Source organism: Lolium rigidum, chromosome 1, assembly GCF_022539505.1.
Source record: "Lolium rigidum isolate FL_2022 chromosome 1, APGP_CSIRO_Lrig_0.1, whole genome shotgun sequence".
NCBI lineage: Eukaryota > Viridiplantae > Streptophyta > Magnoliopsida > Poales > Poaceae > Lolium > Lolium rigidum.
The window spans coordinates 240,360,343-240,369,600 of record NC_061508.1 but is presented as its reverse complement, the minus strand read 5'-3'; positions in this window follow the sequence as shown (position 1 = coordinate 240,369,600).

Sequence of the window (9,258 nt, the reverse complement as noted above, 5' to 3'; positions counted from 1 at the left end):
ACACCGGGGATTCCGGCACCAACGTGGAACTCGCACAACACAACCAAAGTACTTTGCCCCAACGAAACAGTGAGGTTGTCAATCTCACCGGCTTGCTGTAACAAAGGATTAACCGTATTGTGTGGAAGATGATTGTTTGCGAAGAACAGTAAAGAACAATTGCAGTAGATTGTATGCGATGTAAAAGAATAGGACCGGGGTCCACAGTTCACTAGATATGATGAGTATTGTGAGATTTAATTGGGCATTACGACAAAGTACATAGACCGCTATCCAGCATGCATCTATGCCTAAAAAGTCCACCTTCAGGTTATCATCCGAACCCCTTCCAGTATTAAGTTGCAAAACAACGGACAATTGCATTAAGTATGGTGCGTAATGTAATCAATAACTACATCCTCGGACATAGCATCAATGTTTTATCCCTAGTGGCAACAACACATCCACAACCTTAGAACTTTCGTCACTGTCCCGCGATTTAATGGAGGCATGAACCCACAATCGAGCATAAATACTCCCTCTTGGAGTTAAGAGTAAAAACTTGGCCAGAGCCTCTACTAATAACGGAGAGCATGCAAGATCATAAACAACACATAGGTAATAGATTGATAATCAACATAACATAGTATTCTCTATCCATCGGATCCCGACAAACACAACATATAGAATTACGAGATAGATGATCTTGATCATGTTAGGCAGCTCACAAGATCCGACAATGAAGCACATGAGGAGAAGACAACCATCTAGCTACTGCTATGGACCCATAGTCCAGGGGTGAACTACTCACTCATCACTCCGGAGGCGACCATGGCGGTGAAGAGTTCTCCGGGAGATGATTCCCCTCTCCGGCAGGGTGCCGGAGGTGATCTCCAGAATCCCCCGAGATGGGATTGGCGACGGCGGCGTCTCGATAAGGTTTTCCATATCGTGGCTCTCGATGCTCGGGGGTTTCGCGATGGAGGCTTTAAGTAGGCGGAAGGGCAACGCGGGGGCCACACGAGGGCCCCACACGCTAGGGCCGCGCGGCCAAGACCTGGGCCGCGCCGCCCTAGTGTGGCGGCGCCTCGTGGCCCCACTTCCTTTCCCCTCGGTCTTCTGGAAGCTTCGTGCAAAAATAGGACCCTGGGCGTTGATTTCGTCCAATTCCGAGAATATTTCCTTTGTAGGATTTCTGAAACCAAAAACAGCGAGAAAACAAGAATCGGCTCTTCGGCATCTCGTTAATAGGTTAGTGCCGGAAAATGCATAAATACGACATATAATGTGTATAAAACATGTAGATATCATCAATAATGTGGCATGGAACATAAGAAATTATCGATACATCGGAGACGTATCAGAGGCCCATAAGGAACCCGGATCCAGTACGACGTAGATGGAAGGCGGATCCTTGACATACACGGCAAGACATTGTAGCGTAGTTAGGCAACCTGTAATCCGGCTAGGACTCTCCATGTAAACCCAAGATCCGTGCGCCTATATAAGCCGAATCCCGGGAGCCCTAGAGGCACAACCACAACTCATTGTAACAATGCGAAAGCGCCCAGATAATTCAGACAAGCAGCAGTATGCCTTTGCCATCGTGCAGGTGGTCCGAAGCTAGGTAAATCGCGTACCACCGTCCCGAGGACTCTCCGCCCTATGGCCCCTACTTCTTCTTCCCTCCATGAGGATCCCTCCTATGGAGTACCGTCGAATAGGCAACGACAGTTGGCGCCCACCGTGGGGCCTGCGGCGTCTGGAGGCCGGAACCGGGAGGGTTCTACCTTCGGAGGCATCGGCGACACCATCGCCGTGGGGCGCGTCAAGTACGCCGGGAACTTTCCGATCGTCCCTGAGGATGAGTGCTGGATTCCGGCTAAGACAAACCCCGTCAAGCTCTCCATCATCCCGATCGGCGGGATACATCTCTTCATCGGCGAGACCGTCGATTCCGACGGGAACGCCCTGGTAAGTAACGCTGACGCGACCGCCGCTCAGCAGGACGCAGTCGCGAAGATCCGATCAGAGACGCAGGAACTTTCCGAGGAAGATTCCGCCTTAGATCTGGAAAAATCAAAGCCCACCCAATCCACCCCTGAGCAGGAAATAAAGGTGGAAGACCGATGCAGATCCGCCTGGGTCTCCCAGGTGCTAGAGAAGCAAAGGTGCCACTTCGTGCACTTCCTCGCACATACCGCCGGAGCCGCTCTTCCTCAGGAAGAAGCTAGACCCGTGCAGGATGAGGTTGCCGGAGCCGGCAATGCTCCGGAACAACAAGAAGTTGTCGGAGACAGCGACGCCCCGGAACAGCCAGAGGATGCCGGAGAAGCAGAGGAGTCAATCTTGGGCAGCCTCAGCCCAATCTCCGACGACGCCTCCACCATGGACACGGAAGAATACAACCGCCTCACTAAGGAGTTGGAGGACGAAGAGGCAGCTGAGGCGGAATCTGCTCCTCCTAAGCAGGTTCTTGCAACCTTAGCAGCGCTGGATCAGCAGGAATCGGCAGACGAGCACACCACTTCTGACCCACAGCCGTCCGATGCAGGATCTCCGCTATCACGGGAACGACCGCATAAGGAAGTCCTGTCCCCAGAAGAACTGGTGGCGCAGGCAGGCATGGACGCAATTGCACACTCAGAGATCCTCAACAAACCTATAACTCCTGACGACGCCGCAGATCCGGAGGCTCTAGAAGCGAAGAGGCAGGACATGCTGGCAACAGCCAAGAAATTCGCCACCACCGCAGCAGCAATGCTGGATGAAAGGAAAGAGGCCGCGCACTTCGTGGAAAATTTCCTCGAGCGGGAACGCCAGGTCGACGAGTCATTGGAAAAATTCAAGCAACTCCGGAAGCACTGGGAGGACAAGATCAACTAGACTCAACAGGAGAACGATAGGCTCAGGCGAGAAGCTGTAGCTCCCCGCAAGATTACCTTCGCGACTCCCACCGAGCAACAGCCATTCACGACTCCAAAAGATAACATGAAAAAGGCTGCGGAGATCTTGCAAAAGAAGGACGAGGAGATCGATATTGACTACGTCCGCACGCTCGTTGCCTCAGCAATGAAGCAGCAGAGTAAGGCGGATACTTCGCGCAGGTTGGAATCCAACCCGGATCACTGCATGTCTACCGCGCAGAAGGGCGCCCATGACAATCGTAATCTCGATGACGAATCGCGCACCGGATCGTCGGAGCGCAGAAGGAAAACAAGAGAACACCCAAATCCAATCCCCATACCGTCAAAGACGCCTCCGTCAGACCCGAAGAAGGGAAAGGATGCAATGTACGCTGGTAGGAACAAGTACCGGAACCCGTCACCTCCACCTAACGAATATCCGCATCCACCACCTCCTCGCCGCCGTAGTCCAGTCGGAAACACTAGGCCCCATGGGGCCGGTGGAATCAATATCCGCGACAACATGCCGCCGCCAAGGACCAGGGAGCGTACGCCGGAACCCCGCCGGAACAATGATCGTGAACCTGGGCCCAGGAGGAGTCGGAACTTGGAACGCGAGCCGGAGCCCCGCCGAAGCCGGAACGACGGAGGCGACTATCACCAAGGTGAAGGTAGCCACCGAAGCCGGAGTGAGCCACGGGAAGAACACCGGGAATCCGAGGGTGGAAGCAAAAAATCTCACAAGCCCCCTCGCAGGTCTCCCTCACCACCACCAAGTGGAGGAGGTGGAGGCGGAGGCGGAGGCCGGAGATCTCGCTCTCGCTCAAGAACCCCTGGCGGCGGCCCACGCGATGCCCGGGAACACCTCAACGAGTACAGAACTGACTACATCGGCCCAAAGTGCTTTGGCAGGATGATTCGAGAGGAACCAAAGCCAAGGATGAACCTCAAGCTACCCGGAAACCTGAAGCATTATGATGGCACCGAAAGGCCGGATACCTGGATCGAGGATTACTACAATGCAGTAACCTTCGCTGGAGGAACCCCTAACATCGCCTGCCGCATGCTCTAGTTGTACCTTGTAGGCCCAGCCCGGATCTGGCTCACCGACCTCGAGAAGAACTCCATCTTTTGCTGGTTCGACCTGAAGAACGCCTTCGAGAAACACTTCAGGGGCACCTACAAGAGACCTGCCACAACAAGCGACCTGCAGGCGTGTATCCAGAAAAAGGGTGAAACATCAAGGAGCTTCCTCATCCGATGGTTGCAAACCAGGAACGAGTGCGAGAATGTCGATAACCGCACAGCTATGCACGCCTTTATAGGTGGACTGGAGAGAGGAGGATTGCTGCGACACAACCTAACTTGTTTGGTCAATGCAAATAAGCTGACTTTGGATGACATGATCACCATCGCCAGCGATCACACTGCCGCCGACGACGACGCAGGCGGAGATCTCGCAGCTACAGCAATTCCCCTGCATCAGCAAAAGAAGAACCGTGATAACGGCAGCAGCAACGACACCAAGCGGAAAAATCCCCCAGATGACCAAAGAAGTGGCGGATCCGACTTGATCGCCATGGCTTTCCAGCGCGGAGGCCAAGGAGGCGGAAGAGGCCGCGGCCGCGGAGGCGGAGCTGGAAGGGGCCAGCAGCGTGGTGACGAGGTTACCGCTGCCGGAACCCGCGCTCCCCAAACTTATGAAGAGTACGGAGACATGCCTTGCCTGGCCCATCTGGATCCGGCCACAGGGAAGTCCACTCACACCAACCGCAACTACAAGTGGGTCAATGATCTCAAATCTGACCCGGAAGCAGGATACAAGCGAGCCCGAAAGCACCGCCCACGCGGCTGATACGTCTCAAACGTATCTATAATTTCTTATGTTCCATGCTAGTTTTATGACAATACTCACATGTTTTATACACACTTTACATCATTTATATGCATTTTCCGGCACTAACCTATTAACGAGATGCCGAAGCGCCGGCTTCCGTTTTGTGCTCGTTTTTGGTTTCAGTAAATCCTACATAGGAAATATTCTCGGAATTGGACGAAACGAACGCCCGTGGTCTTATTTTTCCACGGAGCTTCCGGAAGACCGAAGAGGATACGAAGTGGGGCCACGAGGCGCCCTAACCATAGGGCGGCGCGACCAAGGAGGGGCCCGCACCGGCCTATGGTGTGGGGCCCCCGTGCCTCCTCCGACTCGCCCTTCCGCCTACTTAAACTCTCCATCGCGAAAACCCTATTACCGAGAGCCACGATACGGAAAAAGTTCCAGAGACGCCGCCGCCGCCAATCCCATCTCGGGGGATTCAGGAGATCGCCTCCGGCACCCTTCCGGAGAGGGGAATCATCACCGGAGGGCTCTACATCACCATGCCCGCCTCCGGACTGATGCATGAGTAGTTCATCCTTGGACTATGGGTCCATAGCAGTAGCTAGATGGTTGTCTTCTCCTCATTGTGCTATCATGTAGATCTTGTGAGCTGCCTATCATGATCAAGATCATCTATTTGTAATGCTACATGTTGTGTTTGTTGTGATCCGATGAATATAGAGTACTATGTCAAGTTGATTATTGATCTATCATATATGTGTTGTTTATGTTCTTGCATGCTCTCCGTTGCTAGTAGAGGCTCTGGCCAAGTTGATACTTGTGACTCCAAGAGGGAGTATTTATGCTCGATAGTGGGTTCATGCCTCCATTGAATCTGGGACAGTGACATAAAGTTCTAAGGTTGTGGATATGTTGTTGCCACTAGGGATAAAACATGAATGCTTTGTCTAAGGATATTTGTGTTGATTACATTACGCACCATACTTAATGCAATTGTCTGTTGTTTGCAACTTAATACTGGAAGGGGTGCGGATGCTAACCCGAAGGTGGACTTTTAGGCATAGATGCATGTCTGGATAGCGGTCTATGTACTTTGTCGTAATGCCCTAAGTAAATCTCATAGTAGTCATCATGATATGTATGTGCATTGTTATGCCCTCTCTATTTGTCAATTGCCCAACTGTAATTTATTCACCCAACATGCTATTTCTTATTGGAGAGACACCACTAGTGAACTCGTGGACCCCGGTCCATTCTTTTACATCTGAAATACAATCAACTGCAATCGCTGTTCTCTGTTGTTCTTCACAAGAAAACATCATTCTCCACACCATACGTTTAATCCTTTGTTTACAACAAGCCGGTGAGATTGACAACCTCACTGTTAAGTTGGGGCAAAGTATTTTGGTTGTGTTGTGCAGGTTCCACGTTGGCGCCGGAATCCCTGGTGTTGCGCCGCACTACACTCATTCACCAACAACCTTCACGTGGCCTTCATCTCCTACTGGTTCGACAACCTTGGTTTCATACTGAGGGAAACTTGCTGCTATACGCATCACACCTTCCACTTGGGGTTCCCAACGGACGTGTGCTTCACGCGTTATCAAGCTAAATTTCTGGCGCCGTTGCCGGGGAGATCAAGACACGCTACAAGGGGAGTCTCTCACATCCAATCTCTTTACTTTGTTATTGTCTTGCTTTACTTTATTTTATTTTCTATTTTGTTTGTTTCTTTATATCAAAAACACAAAAAAATAGTTGCATTTACTTTATTTACTGTCTTGTTTGCTTTCTCTATATTAAAAATACCAAAAAAAAATAGTTACTTGCATTTACTTTACTTAATTTAGTTGGCTTTACTTATTTTTATTACTGTTAAAATGAATACTCCTGAGAACACTAAGTTGTGTGATTTCACTAGCAACAATAATAATGATTTTATATGCACTCCTATTGCTCCACCTGCTACTACAGCAGAATTCTATGAAATTAAACCTGCTTTACTAAATCTTGTTATGAGAGAGCAATTTTCTGGTGTTAGTTCCGATGATGTCGCTGCCCATCTTAATAATTTTGTTGAACTTTGTGAAATGCAAAAGTATAAGGATGTAGATGGAGACATTATAAAACTGAAATTGTTTCCTTTCTCCTTAAGAGGAAGAGCTAAAGATTGGTTGCTATCTTTGTCTAAGAATAGTATTGATTCATGGACTAAATGTAAAGATGCTTTAATTGGTAGATATTATCCTCCTGCTAAAATTATATCTTTGAGAAGTAGCATAATAAATTTTAAGCAATTGGATAATGAACATGTTGCTCAAGCATGGGAAAGAATGAAATCTTTGGTAAAGAATTGCCCTACCCATGGACTAACTACTTGGATGATCATCCAAACCTTTTATGCATGACTGAATTTTTCTTCGCGGAACCTATTGGATTCAGCTGCTGGAGGTACTTTTATGCCCATTACTTTGGGGGCGGCAACAAAGCTTCTTGATGATATGATGATAAATTACTCTGAATGGCACACGGAAAGGGCTCCACAAGGTAAGAAGGTAAATTCGTTGAAGAAACCTCCTCCTTGAGTGATAAGATTGATGCTATTATGTCTATGCTTGTGAATGGTAGATCTAATGTTGATCCTAATAATGTTCCTTTAGCTTCATTGGTTGCTCAAGAAGAGAATGTTGATGTGAACTTCATTAAAAGTAATAATTTCAACAACAATGCTTATAGGAATAATTCCGTAACAACTATAGGCCATATCCTTCTAATAATGGTAATGGTTATGGTAATTCTTATGGTAATTCTTACAACAATAGTAGGAGTACACCCTCTGGTCTTGAAGCCATGCTTAAAGAATTTATTAGTACACAAATTGCTTTTAACAAATCTGTTGAAGAAAAGCTTGGTAAATTTGATATTCTTGCTTCTATGGTTGATAGTCTTGCTGCTGATGTTGATCTTTTAAAATTAAAAGTTATGCCTAATGAAGATAAAGATATTAAGTCATTTGCTACAGCAAACGCTATCCAAGTTCGAATTAATGAAAATATTAGATTGATGGCTGAATTGCATGCTAGGTGGGAAAGAGAAGAAAAATTTGCTAAAGAGAATAATGTAGCTAAAGTTTGGACTATTACCACCACTAGTAATGTTGATGCTTCACATGTTGCTAAACCTCCTACTATCAATGGTAAAATAATTGGTGTTGGCAATTGTAAGAGCAAGATCTATGACCCTTGTTTTGTGTGTTTGATAATAACACTCGAACAATTCTAACCGTGCACAAAGATTATCTTCGATGGATTTGTAGGTGTACGGTGCCCTCGCTGAACACACTATGATCGGAAGACTGAAGCGTATATCTTAGGTTTTCTGGTTTTGTGTGTGTGTCGTGAGGTAACATGGTAGGAGAGGAAAAGAGGAAAAAGCTATTTTAGTCTTTGCGGTACTACCGGTACCAGGAGCGGTAGTACCGCTACCCCTACTGGTACCGCCCGAGATACCGCTCTGAGGATTGCATATGGAAATGTCCCACAGAACCCGTTACGGTACCTTTACGGTACCATGAGCGGTAGTACCGCTTGAGAGCGGTAGTACCACCCACGGTACCGCTCAAGTACCGTAACGCGTTACGGTCGTACCGCTGTGGTACCGCTTCGAGTCCAGTAAGCTCTAGACCCTGTTGCGGTACCTCGAGCGGTAGTACCGCAATGTGTCCACGTGGACAAGTTCAGTGGGGATTCGAACTCGCTCGAAGCGGTAGTACCGCTTAGGCAAAAACAACAGGTAACGGTTGGATTTGGAGGGACCTATATAAAGGCCCCTTCTTCTCCAGCCAGCCTTAGCTCTTCTCTCTCTCTCTCTCCTCCATTGTTGCTGAGCTCAAACTTAGTGGATCTCTCTCCCTACCCAATCAATCTTGCCCATACTTTGAGGAGTGGTGGAGGAGACCCCGATCTATCGTTCTACCGAGAGAAATTTCACCAATTCGTGGTAGTCCTTAGTGGATCTTGGTGGTAGAGTTCCTATTGTGGAATGTTGGAAGAAGTGCATCCATGGAGGCTAGCTTGGTTGTTGGGAGCCTCCTTGTGGTGTGGAGCTCGCCCCAACCTTGTGAAGGAATCACCGCCTCGACCGGTGCCTTAGTGGAGAAGGGGGATCACCTTTGTGGAGCTCTCTCGAGGAAGAAGGTGAGGCCTTCCTTCGTGGTGTGGCCGTCTAGTCTCTTGTGTGAGGCTAGCACCTCCTCAACGCAGACGTACTCCCTTCTGTGGGAGGAACCGCGGGAAACAAACCTCGCCTCGTCTCCGCGCCCTCCGGTTGTCCCGCTCCTTACTCTTACTATCTTGTGATTGTTCCTTTGCTTGTTGTACTTGTCTAGGATCATTGTAGGAACACCACCATCGTTAAAGCTATCATATTTATCTTCCGTTGCACTAAAAATTTAAAAAGGCTAAAACTTGACATAGCGCCCATTCACCCCCCCTCTTGTTCGCTACGATCCATTCAATTGGTATCAGAGCG